Source organism: Vidua macroura, chromosome 3 (genome assembly GCF_024509145.1).
Source record: "Vidua macroura isolate BioBank_ID:100142 chromosome 3, ASM2450914v1, whole genome shotgun sequence".
NCBI lineage: Eukaryota > Metazoa > Chordata > Aves > Passeriformes > Viduidae > Vidua > Vidua macroura.
The window spans coordinates 31,133,702-31,142,112 of record NC_071573.1 but is presented as its reverse complement, the minus strand read 5'-3'; the positions used below and the strand labels follow the sequence as shown (position 1 = coordinate 31,142,112).

General features: G+C 42.4%; 1 long non-coding RNA gene across 1 annotated transcript; it reads right to left on the bottom strand.

Moving 5' to 3' along the window:
* Window positions 1-1,399: 1,399 nt before the first annotated feature.
* On the bottom strand, window positions 1,400-7,918 carry LOC128805747 (uncharacterized). The gene is made up of 3 exons (XR_008436548.1): window positions 7,389-7,918; window positions 2,303-2,391; window positions 1,400-1,486 (listed from the first exon to the last, which is right to left on the bottom strand). It is a non-coding gene; the product is annotated as an uncharacterized LOC128805747 (long non-coding RNA).
* Window positions 7,919-8,411: the final 493 nt, after the last annotated feature.

The window sequence follows — 8,411 nt, the reverse complement described above, 5'->3', positions numbered from 1 at the left end:
TTCACCTTTGCAGTGAATGATTTTCAGAGAACATAACATATAACTACTATAGCTCAGGCACCTCTTGTCTTTGGAAAAGTGGACTGTATTCAAAGTGACACTTCTTTTACACACATGCTCTGACCCAATTTCCTAGACAAAAATTCCATGACAATTAAATTTTATCTTTTCCCCGACTCACCATTTAGTCACACACGTATTATTAAGCCCACAGAACATTTTTCCTACTTTACTTTGCACTTTTGATCCCACCCATAGAAGTGATGAGCACTGTGGGGCTGAGGCCCCATCTGAAGGTATGGACTCCCATTTTCCCTACTATCATAGTTTACTAAGCTTTCTACCATTTCACACAGCATTAATCAGCTCATCAAATACTGCCAGTTCCCTGTTCCCATTGCCAGCTCCCAGGAGGGAAAAATAAAGGTTGCTTGAATGTTGAGCTAAACTCTGTATTTCCTGGCTTCAAAAAGTCTGAATTTTGCTGAAGCTGATATTTTATAAGAGCTGCAACTACTGCCAGGAAATCCTAACTTGGTATTAATTAAGGGATTTTGTCAGTCAGTAAAAAGGAAAGATGCTTTAAAGATCTGATATTCACTATTTCCTTGAGTCTTGAAATATATTTAAAGAGCATCTTTGCAATGTGTCGGTCTGTGATTCACGATGAGAAAACAATTCTGAAGAGTCCTAAAGTTTCTAGAACGGACTAGATGCATTGGTAGACTGTGTTGGGTTTTTTCTGTGTGGGGGGTGGTAGTTTGGTTTGAACGCTTTTCTGCTGACTGACTCTTTTATACCAGGTGAATGGTGTTCATCACCATTTTGCTATTTTATTTACTGCTCTCATGGGATCTGTTTTTAATGAGTCAGAAGCACTGAGCTAAGGATGAGCTCTCTTCTTTTGCAGGTATATACAGAGAAACCAACTTTTACAGATGCATGTATAACTGAAGCCTAAAACACTGCACCAGTTTTCAACTGAGCTCAGCTTCTATCTCTTCAGGAAAAAAAAAACAAGAAAAAGGATAGTTATCACAAAATACTTGGTGGATCTCTCTGGCACATTTTACAGCTGAGTTTTGAGAAGTATATGAGTGAGCTCTTTGTGAGGTACATGAACACCCTTAAAAACAGATCCAAGCTGTCTATAGGTGGAGTGAAGCTTAAGTCTTGGCTAGGACTCCACATAATGTAATCCTTAGTTCAAGTTCTGTCAAAACTCAGCCACAAACTCATTACTGAATTTTCAGTCCTAGAGCTCTGTGAAAGGATGGAAATGCTGTGGCAAAGGAGTCATGCTGGCAGAAGACCAGAGAGGAAGGACCAGTGGTGTCAGTGGAAACAGGGGATGCACACCTCTGACCCCTTCTGTCCTCTGATGTAAAATTGTATACCACAGCTGTCTCTGAAGGGTAACTGAAACCTTCTTGACCTTTCATTTCCACAACTTGAAAACTCTTCTTCCAGGACGGCTTGGAAAACACTGTGGTGGAAAGGGCAAAGAAAAAATCTTTTTAAGTCAATTCAAGCATTTGAAATTTTCAAAGAATAACGTGAAGATATATTTTCCATGGGAAAACTGGCATTATCGTGCCCACTTAAGAATGGTGAAATACTTCAGGAGATGTTAATGAATATTCAGGAATATGCAGGAGCACAACTGCCACCAAACTCACTGCTCCTTCCATGCATGAAGCCATCATCAAAAAGTGATGGTTAATGCTAGGCAATATCAAGAGCTCAAGGAGATAAAAGCTGATGTACACTTCAGCTTATAGTAATAGATTTTGAAAAGAATTCAGCAGTGGCATGAGTCAACCCAGTTGCATCAGCTCCTGTGATATCTGAATTTGGTCACTGGACGAATCCAAACAAAGCAAATCTTGCTTTAGAAATAAATTTTATATAGCCTTTGTGCAGTTGAGCAGTGCAGGAGAGGAAAAAAAGCAAGACAACTCCAAGCACAGACAACTCCAGCACTCTCCCTGAGGAAGATTTCTGTGGCAACCAGAGATTAAGTGTCATTGAAGCCATGCAAAATATTTTCAGAGAGCTGTTTCTTCCCAGGTCAAAACAGGCTTGCTTTTGAATTCACAAATTCCTAAAGGAAACTGGCCACCTCCTCACATGTTACGTGTGCCCCCTTCCTTTCCCAGATATAAGCAATGTGATCATCTGTTCACTAGAATGACTGCCAAAATACTGGGAGTAATGGTTGTAAATATTTTTAATTTCAAGCTGGTTGAGTTGTTCTAGAATTTTCTGTTGGCATCAGACAAATCCCAGTTCCCTTACTCACCATCCAGCTTCATGTTATCCTAAAAGCCAGTAGAAAATTCTCCTTCATGTTTTCAGACATGGATCTGCACTCTTTGAGTTATCCTCTCTCTGGAAAAGACAAAGATGCTGCGACTTCCTGTGTGTGTGGGTCTCTAGAATCTGTCTGACTGACCACAAGAAATCCAAAGAGACAGACATAGGGACATAAGCATTTACAGAAATAACTGCACATTATAAAGTCATCAGAGGAAAGTAATACAGGCCACCTTCCCCCTAAGATAGTAACACTGCTGTGTTTATGAACACCCTTAATTTTGAACAACCTGTACCCTGAAATCAGAGATAACATCAAACCTCAGGTCCCTTCCTGGCAGCAGAGCTGGATGTAGCATAGTTATGTGGAAGTCAGCTCTGTGTGTTTGCATGCAAAGACGCTGCTATCTCCATTAATTACGCAAAGACTGCTATCTCCATGAATTTACTTCTCTTGCAGCGAATGAGTCCTGTTCACTGGGTCATGCCTTTCTCACACGGTAATCTGCAGTAACCAAAACACCTTCCACCTCCTTTGCATCAGCTCCACAAACACAGAGTCACCCCCCAGAGGGTTCCCAGGTTTGAGACTTGATACACCCATTTTTCCAAAGAGCACAGAGAAGGGCCAAGTGCTAGAAGCAGAACCAGCTAAGGAGTGCTTATGCTAATGGCAGCTTTTATGCAAGTGCCCTGCCACCTGTCTGACTGACTGAAGGATGCCAGCCTTTGCTCTGCTAGGGTATGCCTAGGAACATTTTAATGGGAAGTGGCCTGTTTTTTAAAAATCAATAATTAGAGGGGAAAATTTTGTTTAAATAAATGGAGCCATGTTACAGAATAGTCATGCAACTGAACAAAAGCATTTCCAAACATTATTCAGTCTGTACCTGTGTGTTTTTCCTACACATGCACAGCAAGCACTTTTTTTGCAAGAGTCATATTTTTCTGCCATCTTTTGTATTGAAAAATAAAAATATTCCTCAAAATCCGTGCTCTGAAGTCATAATTTCCAAACTTAGTTCAGTGTCATTAAAAATTTTGCTCTCCTGATTTTGAAAAAGAGGTGGGAAACTAAACTGTGAAGTTTTAAGTAATAGAGAATTTTTCAGCAGGTCCACGAGGGAAGTTCGGGGCCATATGCTCAGTTTCTGATTGTTGTAGTCAGTAGTGCTATTAGTCTCAAGACCAGGGAGCTTAAAAAATAGGCTTAATGCTCATACAAGGATTTGAGCAGGATGTTTTCTCTTATTCTTCATTCCCCACCCTTTTGCTAGTACCAAATTACATACATTGCTTCAGATTTTCAACATTTCCCAATCTGGATTAATTTACATTTGGAGAGAGGGTGTGAATTAAACTGTTATAAAAGGCTTAGATGCAGTGCCAACTTGTTACTATGCTCTTTCAAGCATCAAATGCTTTTTCTATTAAGGAAGCTCTAAGAGAATTTTTTGCATCTGGAAATCTCTCCCATTGCAGAGCTTATTTATCAAATGCAAAATATGACGTATACAAACAAAGACATTCATAGTAACACATCTCCTGCTGCAGTTAGAGGCTCTGTCATACTGTGGCCTACAGTAAGATATTGCTGTCTTCAAGGAGATTTCAGTCTGAGAAAAGCCTAACTCCTGCCGTGATGCCGAATGCCAGGCAAGAGTCAGAAGCTACCAACAGACAAGCAGAGGACAGAATGCACACCAAACTGCTACTGACTCAGTCAGAACTCGCAGCCTTCTGCTTGTACTGCACCTAACAGCCCAAAGTGAGAAGCTGGGCCTGACAGCACTTCTTAACTCATTAAATACCTAGGAGTGAATGTGAAGCCTGCCCTTATCTTCTACTGGTCTTTTCCCTTGAATTTTCTCATATGACAATGTCAAAGACATACAATTCCATTTTCTATCAAGGGGTGTGATATAAGTCTTGTCCCTAGTTGGTTGCAAACACCACACTCATAGCACAGCTGTTAATTATAATGCTAAAGCATGGGATGAGGCTGATTCAAATTTGGGTATGTCTAAACAATGGTCTCACTCTTGCTGTTATTGATATTTGTCAGAGCTGGGTTAGTCACTAAGGATTTTGCTAGCAAATTTCATTCAAGGTCCATGTAACTTCTCCGTTGCCAGCATTAGCCTCTGCCAATTTTTGTAAGCTCTGTAAAAATTATTCATGGATCACAAATTTCCCAGAGATTGCGATTTCCAATTTAAAGCATTATTGGCCAACACATCCTCAGGATGTCTTAGTATGTTCATATACTTGTGACCTTAAGCCTGCCTTAACCTCATACTCACTGTCACCTGGGTAAGCATCTTCTTCAACTGAGGGATTATGGGCAGGAGCATAGAATTGAGTGTCTGGTTTCTTTCTGCAGCAGCAGAAGGGACTCAAAGCTTTGAAAGGAAATGTTGGTGAACTTTTTTTTTCCTTCGTTCACCATTTCCTATGAACAGCTACAAGAGCCTTCCCCCTTTACCAGATTTCTTCTGGGGTATGTGATGGGTTTTGTAGGGTAGCTACAGAGTACAGCTCTTCTCCTACATCACCACTAGCTGCCAGAGACAGCCCAAATGCTGCCAGCAAGGATCATAGTCCTTCTTCCCTCCACTTCAATAGCTTGCTTACTTTTCTCTCTGATTCTCTACTGAGTGTGGAGAGAATAATGAATCAACTTATAACTCATCAAATATGGTTTTATGGTGCTTAACAGATGAGATAAATGTAAACTGAAAAGTAAGGAAATTAGCAGGGAGCAGGTTTTAAACAATCAGAAAACAATTGCTTTAACATGGTGCTTAATGCTGTTGTGACTCATAACCACCAGTTGTAGCCGCAAAAATGCGTAAGCGTGCTTTAAAAAGATTGGAAATATTTGTGAAGGATGATTCCACCCTTGGCTATTAAATATGATGATCCAAATGCCACCTCTGACTCAGGAAACTGTTCAACTTTGCCAAAAAGAGCTACAATGTTCTTGGAGAAAAAAACACTCTTCTGAGAGAAATGTTCCCTAAGCATCGACCTTGGCCTCTGTTGATGTTAAATTGCTGAGATAGCTGAATTCTGGTTTGGCATAATGTTCTTATATTTTTCCTAAAAAAATCTACATTTGGCTAATGTAGGGAGTAATCTCTCTCATACAGGGGCTAATCTATAAGGCCTTGTACAGTTCTGATGAATTTACTACTTGCAACAAATACTGTTGGATGTTGCTGGATCCTATGCAATTAAATCCATTAAATTAAATTAAATTTAATCCTGTGGTTCTAATAATTCAGGGGTTACCCAGTACACAATCTGTATTCATTCTTCTCTGCCATGGCTCACCAAATAAAAATGGAAACTTGTACACAATGGGAATGTGTCCACACTGTGCTGGCAATGATTCTGAGTCTGCAATACAGAAGGCAGGCTGCAGAGAGAGAGAAAACAGTGGTGTGCTGCTGCACCTCCTGATGTAACCCACAATGGATCTGGCTATCTCTGTAGTCATAATACAGTCACTGAAAAAAAAAAAAAAAAACCAACCTAAATCCTGAACTACTTTATCCAGTGATTGCATAACCTCCACAGCCACACTGCAGCTGAGGTGAGAATCTTGCAGATAGTTTGGAAAAAGGTCTCAAACCCCATTTTCTCCAGGCAGGGGCCTGCTTTCACTCCTGCTCAGCCTAACAGGCTCTGAGCTCTCCTGAAACACAGTGGTTAAATTTGCCACTCCAAACAGTCCCACCCAAGAGACTGCCCTGAAGCTTTTTGCAGGGAAAGGATTTAATTAGAATGTGATTTTTGTGGTACAATGCAATATTCAGTACAACAGGATCACCAAAATGTATGCTTTGTGATTTGTGGTGCAAGTTTGCTTAGGCAACTTTTAAGATGACCCCTAGGTAGAGAAAGGGCAAAGGCACCAGACAGGAGGAGAGACTTTGCTGAGCAGGTTTGAATGTCATAAATGCACGGGTATGATTAGTATTTGTATCACAGTTGACAGATGCGGCAGCAGTCACATGACTAGAGCATGACCTCATATTTCAGCTCTCTCCCCTCCTCCCCCAGTGATGAGGGCACTGCTGGCACTTAAATAAGCCAAAGGCATTTCCAGAAGGCTAGTTTGTAAGTTACTTAAAGGAGAAGCCTGAATTTTGGCACAGAGATATACTTTGTACAGACTATTAACAGCTGCTCAGCAGTGGCAGAGACGCAAAACTCTTTACCTCTGCATGGGAAGTGCCCTACAGCTGTTGTTAGGGTAAAAACATTGAATGCCAAATCACGTGGGCTTAGATCATCCCTTCCCAAGGAAAAATCTGCAGGAGGCACAGCAGAGGGAAGAAATGCCTCCATGACTCCTCACAGGTTTACCCTGCAGACAGTGGAGCTGCTGCAAGCTCTGATGTCCTCTAGGGATCTGTGAGAGCCATGAGGAGGCCATTTATACCCTGATGCTGTCCCAGAAGCCACTCTGGATGCTCTGGCAGGGTGATTTCACAGGAGGATTGAACATCCAGGAAGAATATATAACTTTATGAAGATTTTCCAGGGATACTGAGTGAACTCCTAAGTCAATCCACTCCTTCTGGCATAGATTCTGGATTATGCAATTCCCAGAAGGGTCCTGGGAGGAAGACACAGTATGATACTGTCTCAACAGCTGAACACCCCTTCAGCAGGAAGGGGAGCCCCACCTTTTCCAAATTTCTGAAGGTGCAATTGGCTCCATGGGAATAATTTTCTATCATAGCACTGTTACACAGGAACCAGAGTTGCTGAGAGGTAAAAGTCCTGAATTAAAATCCCAGCATTAGCACTGATCCCCATTACAAGGTACACCAATGGGAAGTGTTCTAAAAGTGCAGAGATTTTTAGAGTATATTTTAGAGTTTTGTCACTAATGTGGCTGCATTTTGCAGCTATTCATGGACCACAGGCCTGAAATTTTCCATACAGCTTCACAGTTTTCCAAAAGATAAAAAGTAAGAATTTTCTGTACAACTACTTGCCTCTAAGCCTTCTTTTCTTTAGCATGGTGTTGGATTGAAATGTGGTACGATTATTCTCACCTATAAGAGCAGAGGTAATTCTTTGGAGCCGTAATAGCCCACTTAGCCTTGTTAATGTTGACAGCACACCAGAACTGGCTGGGATTTCTCTGCTTTTGATACACAGGGGGTTTCAGTCACGTTTGGCTTTCAGCTCCATTAAGGTTTTGGCTTGAAAAGCTCTGGCTGCATAGAGCAGTTTTTATTTGGAGTATCCCAGCTGAAGCACAAGCAGTCTCAGAAGGACCAGCAGCTCAGTGCCCTGCAGCTCATGCCCAGCTTTGTCCCAAGACTTGCTGAAGATCTTCGTGTAATTACTTAGTTTCTTAAACAAAGGAAAATTAAAACCTGAAAATCTGGGGACAAGAAGAAGTATGCATGTGTGCTGCACGTATGTAAAGTATTAGTACTTGACCATAAGCAAGGGTCTTGTAGTCTTTTGGAGTGTGCTTGGGTGGTTGAGCCTTCATCCCCAGCAAGTGCAGTGTGTGTCCTCCGTAGCACTTGAGGCCAAGGGCAGGGCTGTGACACCCGAGGCCCCGCGTTTTCCCTCAGCAAAACGAGCAGTGCCGGAGACAGCGCACAACTCCTACCCTGCCGCCGCCCGCGCCCGCCATGTTGGGAGCCGCGCGCGGCGCCATCTTGTGGCCCCTGAGGGCGGTGGCGGCACCGCCGGCCCTGGTGTGGAACCGGCTGTGGAGGCCGTTGTCCTTCTTGTTACGGGGAAAATTACAAGCGTTTCAAAGTGTTGTAGGGCCGCCTGATTCTCTGCACAGCGAGCGAGAAGCAGCAGTTTCAGCAGCCCACCTGTGAAGCCTCCCTGTGCTGAGTGGAGATAGGGATTTTCGGGTGTCTCAAGGAGCCCAGCTCCTTCCCAGTATATGCTAAGGCACCTTCCTGGTGGAAACCCATCAGCAGCAAAGAACTGCTGCTCACACCACAACAGACCAGTTACCGAACATGTGAAAAAACACGGTGATAAATACGCACCATTCCTGTTCACAGGGAGCCTGCACTCAACTCCTTGTACATGAGAGCTGAAAA